Source organism: Chiloscyllium plagiosum, chromosome 2 (assembly GCF_004010195.1).
Source record: "Chiloscyllium plagiosum isolate BGI_BamShark_2017 chromosome 2, ASM401019v2, whole genome shotgun sequence".
NCBI classification, from domain to species: domain Eukaryota; kingdom Metazoa; phylum Chordata; class Chondrichthyes; order Orectolobiformes; family Hemiscylliidae; genus Chiloscyllium; species Chiloscyllium plagiosum.
The window spans coordinates 76,572,113-76,583,500 of NC_057711.1; positions in this window are offsets into that span (position 1 = coordinate 76,572,113).

Consider the following 11,388-nt stretch of genomic DNA (forward strand, 5'->3'; position numbering starts at 1 on the left):
AACTTTGACATTATCAGTAACTGATGAGGACAAATTAATCTTTTGATCAATAGTTGTCCCATACAAAGACACCACAATTGAATAATGTAGATTCCAAATGTTCTTTCCTGACATGGACAAAAAGCTTACTGCAAGTACACACAGACTACTAACATCTCACCACTCCTGCACGCAAACATAAAATCCTGACTGATTTACAATGAATTACAAATACATCCTAACACACACATGATGTTATCGAACAGCGATGAAGATTCATATACATTGCAAGTGTCAGAAAATGTCACATTCAAACTGATTTCTACTCTCAGATCTCAAGGCAAAGAGGTCTCCAGCACAGAAGAAAACCCTTCAAATGATTAAATCTGCACTGATCAAAAACAATCCATAACATCAAAACAATTGACCAAGTTAACAACCCTTCCAACCAGCATTCCATTTCCATAAATATATCATGGCAGCAGAGTATCTGCCAACCCCATCTTTATCACAATGTCATTCTTAATTGCTTCACCTTGCAGGTGTTATTTTTCTTTTCTTTTACAGTCCGGCAAAATCTTTTTCTTTATAATTCTGTTCATCTTTCAAAGTTCATTTCATTTTTCTATAAAGAGCCCGACATTTCTGTTGACCCTCCATAGGATGGATGACTCAAAAAGCAAGGAATCTGGATACAGATTTCTCAATGAATCAATGGAATCAGATAATCAGAGCAGTAACAAACCAAATAGCCATAATCGGTAGGTGCATCAAGCTTCTCAATTTATTCTGTGAAGGGCTGGACAGTGTTGATTGATTAATAAATTGAATTTGACCATTTAAATATTCTGCATTGCATGACAGAAAATAAAGCCCTTTTGCTTTCCTCCTCCCTTCTATAGAGCAACACAACAGTACTGCTAATGGTTTGCATTATCACATTACAGAGGCAGGTCACCATCCTGTCTGCATCAGCGATTAAAAGGGAATTGATGAATTCTCTTTCCTGTATAAGGAATATTGTGGTCAGTCAGATGCAATGCAGTGAAATTGTTCACTTCATTGCAAATGGATTCAGTTAATACTGATCATCAATTCAGCAGTATTCAGAAAAGTATGTCACTGTGCCATAACTAATAGCATCCTGAAGACCAGCCCTTCTTGTCACTATTCCCAGTTAGACTTTGCACAATAGGAGTCACAAGGGCCCATTATTTTTTTCTCCTTGATTATGAAGATCAACACAGGCTCTTGTCCATTGCGATGTGTTGCATGTTCAAATATCCATGAATCCTATAGGCACTACAACTAAAGAACATAGGCTGTTTCCCGTTCATTAAAGAATACGTGCACTGAGAACTCTCTTCTCTCCTACTTTGGTAACTGGCTCCCCACTCTACAAGAATCATTTAAACCTCTCAGTAACACAATGCAGGAAGATTGAAATTGCATCAAACTTGAATGTATGTCCTTCTTATATCACATTAACTGTTCCTTTCAAAACAATCTTTTCCTTATAACCAGTGTATTTACACAGGAGACAGCAGCCCTAGTCCTCAACACTGAATTTTAGGTTCAAAGGTCTTCACTAAACAATGTAACTTTTTTTTTCTGTAGAAAGTCTGTCACATATAGAGTCATAGAGATGTACAGCATGCAAAAAGATCCTTTCCTCCATACTGACCTGATATCCTAACCTAATCTAGTCTCATTATCAACACTTGGCCCACATCTCTTAACCCTTCCTGTTCATATACACATCCAGATGCCTTTTAAATGCGGCAATTGTACCAGCTTCCACCATTTCCTCTGGCAGCTCATTCCATGTATGCACCACACTCTGCTTGAAAAAGTTGCCTCTTAGGTCCCTTTAATATCTTTCCCCTCTATGCCCTCTACTTATGCCCTCTACTTCTGCCCTCTACGTCTACCCTCTAAACTTATGCCCTCTACTTCTGGACTCCCCCACGCCAGGAAAAAGATTTTGTCTATTTATCCTATCCATGCCTCTCATGAACTTATAAACCTTTATAAGGTCACCCCTCAGCCTCCGACGCTACAGGGAAACAGCCCCAGCCTATTCAGCCTCTCCCTATTGTTCAAATCCTCCAACCCTGGCAACATTCTTGTAAATCTTTTCTGAACACCTTCAAGCTTCACAACATTCTTCTGATAGAAAGGAGACCAGAATTGCATGCAGTATTCCTAAAGAGACCTAACCAATGTCCTGTACAGCTGCAACATGACCTCCCAACTCATACTCAATGCTCTGATCAATAAAGGGAAGCATACCAAAAGCCTTCTTCACTATCCTATCTACCTGCAACTCTATTTTCAAGGAAATATGAACCTGCACTCCAAGGTCTCCATGTTCAGCAGCACTTCCTAGCACCCTACCATTAGGTATATAAGTCCTCTCTATTTGCTTTTCCAAAATGCAGCACTTCACATTTATCTAAATTAAACTCCATCTGTCACTCCTGAGCCCATTGGCCCATTTGGTGAAGATCCCATTGTACTCTGAGATAACCTTCTTTGCTGTCCACTGCATCTCCAATTTTGGTGTCATCTGCAAACTTACTAACTATACCTCCTATGTGTTTTTTTTAAAACAAACCCACCGACTCCCACAGCTACCTGGATTACACCTCCTCCGACTCTACCCCCTGCAAAAATGCCATCCCATATTCCCAATTCCTCAGTCTTCACCATATCTGCTCCCAGAATGACCAGTTCCACCACAGAACACACGAGATAGCCTCTTTCTTTAAAGACCACAATTTCCCCTCCCATGTGGATGAAGATGCTCTCAATTGCATCTCATCCACGTTCTGCACCTCTGTCCTCAAATCCCAACCCTCCAAACGCATCAAGGACAGAACCTCCGCCCCTGTCCTCACCTTCCACCCCACCAACCTTCGCATATACCGCATTATCCACCGACATTTCAAGGAGCTATGAACCTGCACTCCAATGACTCCTTGTTCAGCAACACTCCCTCCCACCTTACCAGTAAGTGTATAAGCCCTCTCTGATTTGCTTTTCCAAAATGCAGCACTTCACATTTATCTAAATTAAACTTCATCTACCACTCCTGAGCCAATTAGCCCATTGTACTCTAGTCAAAATCCCATTGTACCCTGAGGTAACCTTCTTCACTCTCTACTGCACCTCTAATTTTGGTGTCAACTGCAAACTTACTAACTATACCTCCTAAATTCACACCCAAATCGTTTATATAAATGACGAAAAGTAGTGGACCCAGCACTGATCCTTGTGGCACACCAGGGGACAGAGGCCTCCAGTCTGAAAAGCAACCCATTACCACCACCGTCTGTCTTCTACCTTTGAGTCAGTTCTGCATCCAAATAGCTAGTTCTCCCCATATTCCATGAGATCTAACCTTGCTAACCAGACTCCCATGGGCAACCTTGTTGAATACCCTTCTAAAGTCCACATGGATCACATCTACCACTCTGCCCTCATCAGTCCCCTGTTTTACTTCTTCAAAAACTCAATCAAGTTCGTGAGACATGATTTCCCACGTACAAAACCATGTTGACTATCCCTAATCAGTCCTTGCCTTTCCAAATACATGCACATCCTGTCCCTCAAGATTCCCTCCAACAACTTGCCCACCACCGATGTCAGGCTCACCGGTCTACAGTTCCCTGGCTTTTCCTTACCACCTTTCTTAATGGTTCCACATTAGCTAATCTCCAGTCTTCCTACACCTCACCTGTGACAATCGATGATGCAAATATCTCAGCAATGGGCCCAGCAATCACTTGCTTAGCTTCCCACAGAGTTCCAGGGTACACCTTATCAGGTGTTTTATCCACTTTTCAAGACAAGCAGCACCACCTCCTCTATAATATCTATTTCCCCACATTCTAGGATGATGACCGTCAGCTTGTACGAGGGGGCATAACTACAAATTGAGGGGTGATAGATTTAAGACAGATGTCAGAGGCAGGTTCTTTACTCAGAGAATTGTAAGGGTGTGGAATGCCCTACCTGCCAATATAGTTAACTCAGTCACATTAGGGAGATTTAAACAATCCTTGGATAAGCCCATGGATAATGGTGGGATATTGTAGGGGGACGAGCTGAGAATAATTCACGGGTTGGCGCAACTTCGAGGGCCGAAGGGCCTGTTCTGCGCTGTATTGTTCTATGTTCTATTCCTCTGCCTTTGCTGTATCTGATCGAAGGATGAGTGTTTCCACTCTAGGACATCCCAGATGTCCTCCTACTTCAAGGACTGCAATTTCCTCCACCCCTGATCAACAATGCCCTCAACTGCATCTCCTCCATTTGGCACACCTCTGCCTTCAAATTTCCTGCCCCCCAACCACAACATGGATAGAGTCACCCTGGTCCTCACCCTGGTCCTCACCCCAAGAATCTTCAAATTCAATGCAAAATCCTCTGCCATTTCTCCCAACTGTAGTCTGACACCATCACCAAAATGTTATTTCCCTCTTCACCCCTATCCGCTTTCTATTGGGATCATTCACTCCGTGACTCCCTCTTCAGTTCCACATTCCCCACCAACCTCTCCTCCATACCTAAAACCTTTCACTGCAGCCACAGGCAATGCAATACCTGCTCCTACACCTCTCCTCTTCTCTCCATCCAAGGCTCCACGAACCATTCCAAGTCTGCAGCACTTCACCTGCATTTCCTCTAACCTAATTTATTGTTCCCAATGTGGTCTTTTGTACATTGGAGAGACCGAGCGCAAACTTGGGGACCGGTTCAGGGAATATCTATGGTCCATATGATCCACCTTCTGGTTGCCAGCCATTTCAACACCCCCCTCACTCCCTCGACAACATGTCCATTGTGGACCTCTTCCATCGTCAGAATAAAGCCACATGCAAACTGAAGGAAGAACACCTCATCTTCTGCCTCGGGACCTTACAACCATAAAGCCTTAACATAGAATTCACCATCTTTCAAATCTCACCCATCCCCCACCTCATCACTGGTACAGCCCTCCCGCTCCACCCTGCCTCCTTGACCTGAATTAACATGTCCAACTTCCTTCCCACCAATCTGCTCCACCCTTCCCACCGACCAATCACTATCACCTCTTACCTGCATCCACCTAACACTAACCTACCTACCTTTCCCACAGCCCCCTTCCCCTTCCTTGTCTTTATGAAAGGTTTCAATCTGAAACATTGACTCTCTTGCTCCCCTGGTGCTGCTTGACCTGCTGTGCTTTTTCCAGCTCCACACTTTATCGACTCATTTTAATTGCCTAGTCTGGTCACCAGGTACATCCTCCAAAAGCTTCTATGTTGTCTATTACCACAAACTGTGAGGCTGAGGTAGATTAGCTAGGAGAAATGTAGCATCACAGAGATAGGGTAAGGAGGTGGGCCTGGGTGGGATGCTCTTCAGAGGGTAGATGTGGACTTGATGGACCAAATGGCTTGCTTACAAATTGTACGGAATCTTGTTTCTAAATACTATTATGCCCTCTGATACTCCAAACTGTCCATTCAGTTTGAATCTACCCCCACCCTTACTACACAGTACTGAACTCCATTTCTATAAATGCCTCTGCTTGCACCCCTCACACTCCCCATCCCTTTTGGCATTGATCCCCTTTCTTACCCCTCAGGTACCACTCCCCGACTCCTCCCAGAAGCCACCTGAAGGTCCACTGGATATACTCCCAAGACTATAATCACAGAAAACTCCTACTGACTTTGAAGACCAGCTCCGGATATGACTGACCAGACTCCTGACCACCATCTTTGCAGCTCCCTAACTAATGATATATAGTTCCCCTGATTGCTAGTGGTGGTTCAGGATTAACAGCCACACACCTCTTTGAGTATACTGAGATAAATCTCCTGACTGGAAGCTTCACAAGCAAATGATTGACCATGACTAAACTTCTGGACAATGTGCAGTCTGTGCCCATGGCTGACAGCACTGAGAATCCCTGATCCAGGGATTCCCAGGCAGTGGCTCCTCCTGGACGGGGCTGAAGACTAGCTCCCAATAATTTCCGCATGTTCATTGGGTTGAATGAATGTGCGGTATGTTTGCCATGCTGGCAGCTGCTACATGTCATACATCAAGATATACCCTCTGACCCAGGCAAATCCATATTGACAAGTAGGCTGCATGTGTGTCTGTGTTGAAAATTATTTCAAAATAGCAGTATTGATAGCTTTTCGCTCTGGATAACATCGTGGTGCAATAACAGGCAAGGCAACCCAAGGCACGCATGGATGCTACGGAGCCACAAGACTGAACCTGACACATTTGTTGGACTGTAGAGGCATGCACTCCCTGACCGATAACATCCTGGGTGGATGCATGATAGTGGACAACTTCTTTGTGTAGTATTGAAGGCTTATTGTGCCAGGAACCCCTGACTCTATTGACTTCACTGAGGACTATTTCCCTAAGACATTGAGACATGCTCAAAAACAAAAACAGAAGTTGCTGTAAAAGCTCAGTAGGTCTGGCAGAATTTGTGAAGATAAATCAGAGTTGACATTTCGAGTCCGGTGACCCTTCCACTGAACTAGTGTCTGTTCACAGATGCTGCCAGATCAGCTCAGCTTTTCCAGCAACTTCTGTATTGGTTTCTGATTTACAGCAACTATGATCAAGGAGAAAGGGAGTGTGACATGGTGTGGATAGCTAGGGAGGCTCCTAGCATGGGAAGAAGACTACAGTACCTATTGCTGGGATTGGACAGCTGCAGGAATATGACAACTGTGAAGGGGACGGGAATACAATAAAGCTTGGATGGGAATGGGTTTATGAAGGAGAGGACCAATCATCCATTGGTCAGGACCAGCCTGCTGTCAAGGGGATTACAGTCTATAACCACACCTGGCATGGTCACCTCATATGGCAGAGGCTTGGGGTTGAAGATGGCCAGGTGTAGGCTCACATTGATGGGCTGGGTAAAGGCCTGAGGTGGTGTGAAGCTTATGAGGTTCACAGGAAGGGCTATCAGAGTCACCTGATTAAGTGTCATCTAGACTCGAAACATTAGCATGCTGCCTGACCCCCTGGATTTCCATCAGTTTTGTTTATAGTAAAGACACATTTATGTTTATTGTTTTCTGCCCACCAGTCAATCTTCTATTCATGCTAATCTGTTACCCCTTACATCATGAATTTGTTTTCAGGAAACCTTTGACATGGCATCTTGTCAAATGCCTTGAGAAATTTAAAGGTAATCTACATACAGGACCTTTACCCACAGCACATTCCTCCTTCAAAGAATTCTAATTTATCAAATTAAGCATTATTTCCATGAATGATGCCTATTCTTCCTGATCACCTCGGTAGAGGATACACTGCCATAGATATCAAGGTTTTTTGCATGATATCGAAAAAAAGGTTCTCCTTTCCTTTAGTGTCCTAGTCATACCGTCACATACCTGGGCCTCAAACAGAGATCCGCTAACAGCCTGCTGGATTTCATGGACTTTCATACCTCTTTAAGAAGATAGGAACAGCAATAGGCCATTCAGCCCCTCAAGTCTGTTTCACCATGCAATGAGATCATGACTGATCTGTGGCTTAACTCCACATATCTGCATTTTCCCCTTATCCCATAACACCCTTGATTAACAAAACTTTATGTATCTCAGATTTAAAATTAACAACTGTTCCTGCATCCATTGCCATTTGTGGAAGAGAATTCCAAACATCTACCACACTTTGTGTGCAGAAGTGCTTCCTAATATTTCTTCTGAACAATCAGGCCTTACTTTTCAGACGATGCCCGCGACTCTATAATCCCCAACCAATGGGAATACTTTATAGTTATTTGCCCTAACTTTTCCTGTTACTGTCTTGAAGACTTTGATCAGATCATCCATTAATCTTCTAAATTATAGAGAAAACAGGCCTAATTTGTATAATTTCTCCTCATAACTTAGCCATGAAGTCCAGGTGTCATTATTGTAAACCTACACAGTACTTTCTCCAAGGGCCATTATATCCTTCATAAGCTGTGGTGCCCAGATCTACTCACAGTACTCTAAGTGGGATCTAACCAGGATTTTGTATAACTGCAGCATAACTTTGGCATCCTTTTTAAACAAATCACTCTAGGTATGTCTACAAAACATTAAATAAATTCATTTTTACACAATCTATCAAGATGCAAGTGGTTGAAGCAATATTCAATATACACTTCTTTGTAACACAGGCCTCTGGATTACTTGTCGCAATATCATAGTCACAATGCAATTATAGCTCCAGAAACCAATCACTTGCACAAATTTAAAGGCTAATTTAATAAAAAAGCCTCCATCTTTTCTTCCATTTCATCCCTTGCAATCAAACACTCATATCCATCATTTTCAAAAGCAGCAACAGTTTGGATTTTCTAGCATCTGTGATGCAGAAAAGTGCCACAAAGCAGCTATCAAGAAATCAAATAGATGCAGCGTCAAAGAGGCTGTGGAGAGAGATTAGCATGGCTCATCCGGAAAAGTTATTCACAGGTCAATTTTGAAGTGATATTTGAAAGTAGGGTGAAGAGCAGTAATATTTAGAGAGAAGTTTCCAGAGCAAAAGAAATTCCAGCTGTTGAACGCACAGCTGCCATTGATGGTTAGGGTCACATGCACAAGAAACCAGATCTCAACTTTGGCCTCCACAGTGGAACATGCAGGACCATGGAGGGCATCATTAAATCGTAATATCAGGGCTCAGAGGATAGAGAGGAAAGTTCAAGGTAGATCTCTAAGTCGTGGGCTTCCAAGTTGCAGGGTTATTGCGGGAATGGCCTGCCCAGGTATAGCAAGGTATTAGTGTTGGAGACTTTGGTTGGTTGTTTGGGTTGGGATGGTGGGGAGGGGGTTGGTGCTGTGTGGTATGGGAGCGAGATTGGTGGAATGGGGGTTACTTGGTGATCAGGCTGAGCCCAGTGATGACAGTGTCTACTGTGAATGCACTCTCTGCCATCACTTGCTGTTGCTGGAAGTAACTTGCAACTAGAAAATGCATAGATCCCTAGCCAAACTGAATCTGGTCAGTATTGGTTTGAGGGGCAACAGTGTCAGAAAGACAGTGTAGGGCAAAGGCATCAATCATGTATTTGCAAACTGAAGCTACACTTGCTCTGTGATCAATATCAGGTTGCACGTGAAATATTTTCATTCTGAATGTGTTTGGAATTAACATGCTGGTCACAAGCAATGTTCACTATGTTATTGGACCACTGTGGACCATGGACCTCTACATCTCTGCTGTGGTTCAAGATGCAGCATATTTCATGTGCAGAACAGTCTAAGTAGCTGTTAACTACAGGACGTTCCAGTATTGACCCTTCTCTGAGGTAAGAAGCTGTTCTGTTTCTTATGCTCCCAAAATAGGTGGCTATCAGCAGAAGTCATGGACCCAGTTATGTGTATAATGCTGGTCACAGTGACTGCTTTGCTAAGAAAGCAAAGGAAATATAGGAAGAGCAGGTTCAATAGCATGTCTAGGAGTAGTAGCAGGCTGCCCATGGATGCTGTGAGAATCCAGCTCAGGGAGAGCTTGCAGATACAGGAAACATCAAGATGCCTGATGAAAGGCTTTTGCCCAAAACATCGATTTTCCTGCTCCTCAGATGTTGCCTGACCGGCTGTGCTTTTCCAGCACCACTCTAATCTAAACCCTCATGATGCCCAGGGCCAAAGAATGGTATGAGTCATTTAACCTCACGATCACTTCCTTGACATAAATGAGGTGTAGCGTTGATGCAGTGTCTGTAGTCCTGCGACACCATAATGGAACTGTGCCAGTTGGGATCTGCATATGTTCCTGGTGGCTGTGAAGGAAACAGCTGCTTTGACCTTCCATGTGACTGCCTTCCTCCAGCAAACAAAGAGCAGCTCGTTTGGGATCTCTCAGTTGTCCACCCACAAATGGATCAGGGGAGTGAGCAATACCATCTGTGCCAGATCACAGTGGATCATTCCCTGTCCAGGTCAATGCAACAGCCCAGCTAATTCAATTCGGAAGCATGGCTGGGCTCCCTCAGGTACAGGGTGCCATCGGATGCTGTTAGCACTGAGGGGGCCCTATCCCAATGCTGCACAGTTCATCAACAGGAAAGAGTTTCATTCAATTAATGCTAAGGTGATGTGTAATTACTGATTTCTTCTTTTCAAGCTATATGCCTGCTACCCTGGAGCACTCTCGTGTATGTGCTGTATTTGAGGGCTGAGGTGCCTTTCAAAGCTGGTTAGTGGGAGACAAGGGCTATCTAGTGTGACTTTGGCTCATGCCACCATTGTGTCTGACACAGGTGCAAGATCCACCTTCACACAAAGGCCCTGAGTGCCCTTTCAACAGAGCACTGAATTGGATCCAGCAGCCCAGTCAAGTTCACCAGAGTGGGTAGTATATGAGTTTTTCAGGCAGTCAGCCTTGGTCAGGAAAAGTTAACTTAATTTGTGTAAGAATTGTTTTCTTTATCTTGCGAGGTTTTAATAAAAAAATGTAACTGTTTCGTATAGTAATAGAACCTGGTTAATTGCATTTTATGAGTTATGAACTGATCCAAGTGTATGGAATATTGTGCAGGCAACAATACCCATATCGATGACTTAGATGGAGGAACTGAAGTTGCAAAATTTGCTGATCATAAAATGATAGATAGGAAAGTAAATTGTGAATAGAACATAAGGAATCTGCAAAGCAATATACATAGGCTACATGAATGGATGAAAGGTTAACATATTATGGGAAAATGGAATTTTGTCCATTTTGGAGAGAAATATAGAAAGCAGCACATTCTTTAAATAGAGGAAGACTGAATAACTTTGAATATCAAAACATTAGCATGGAGATATAGTTAAGAAGGCAAATAAAATGTTGCCACTTATTTCAGGGCAATTTATAATACAAAAATAAAAAACTTCCGGTGAGACTGCTGCCATTTTAACACCTTATTTAATGAATAACATAATTGCCCCAGAAGCAACAGAGAGAAAATTAATGCAGCAGGGATGAGGGCATTATGTTGTGAAGGTTGGAAGGCAATAGCTGAATTTGCTGAAGTTTAGATGAACGAGAGACAATTTCATTGAAACATCTAAAGATCCTGAGAGGACTTGACAGGGTGAATGTTAGGATGATATTTCCTCTTTGGGACAGATGAGAACTAGATACACAATTTTTAAAAAGTTTATCATTTAATATCAACATGTGGAGAATTTGCCTTCTCTTATAAGGTCATAAGTCTATGGAATTATCTTCCGTACAAACAATTGGAGGCAAGATAACTGAATATTTTTAAGACACAGAGATAGATTTTTGATCTCCGAGGGACTTGAAGCAACATCACTGGAAATGACATCATAAAACAGTTAACTGCTAATCTTTTGTTTAAAACCCAACCAAACAATTCAATTCTAATTGGCC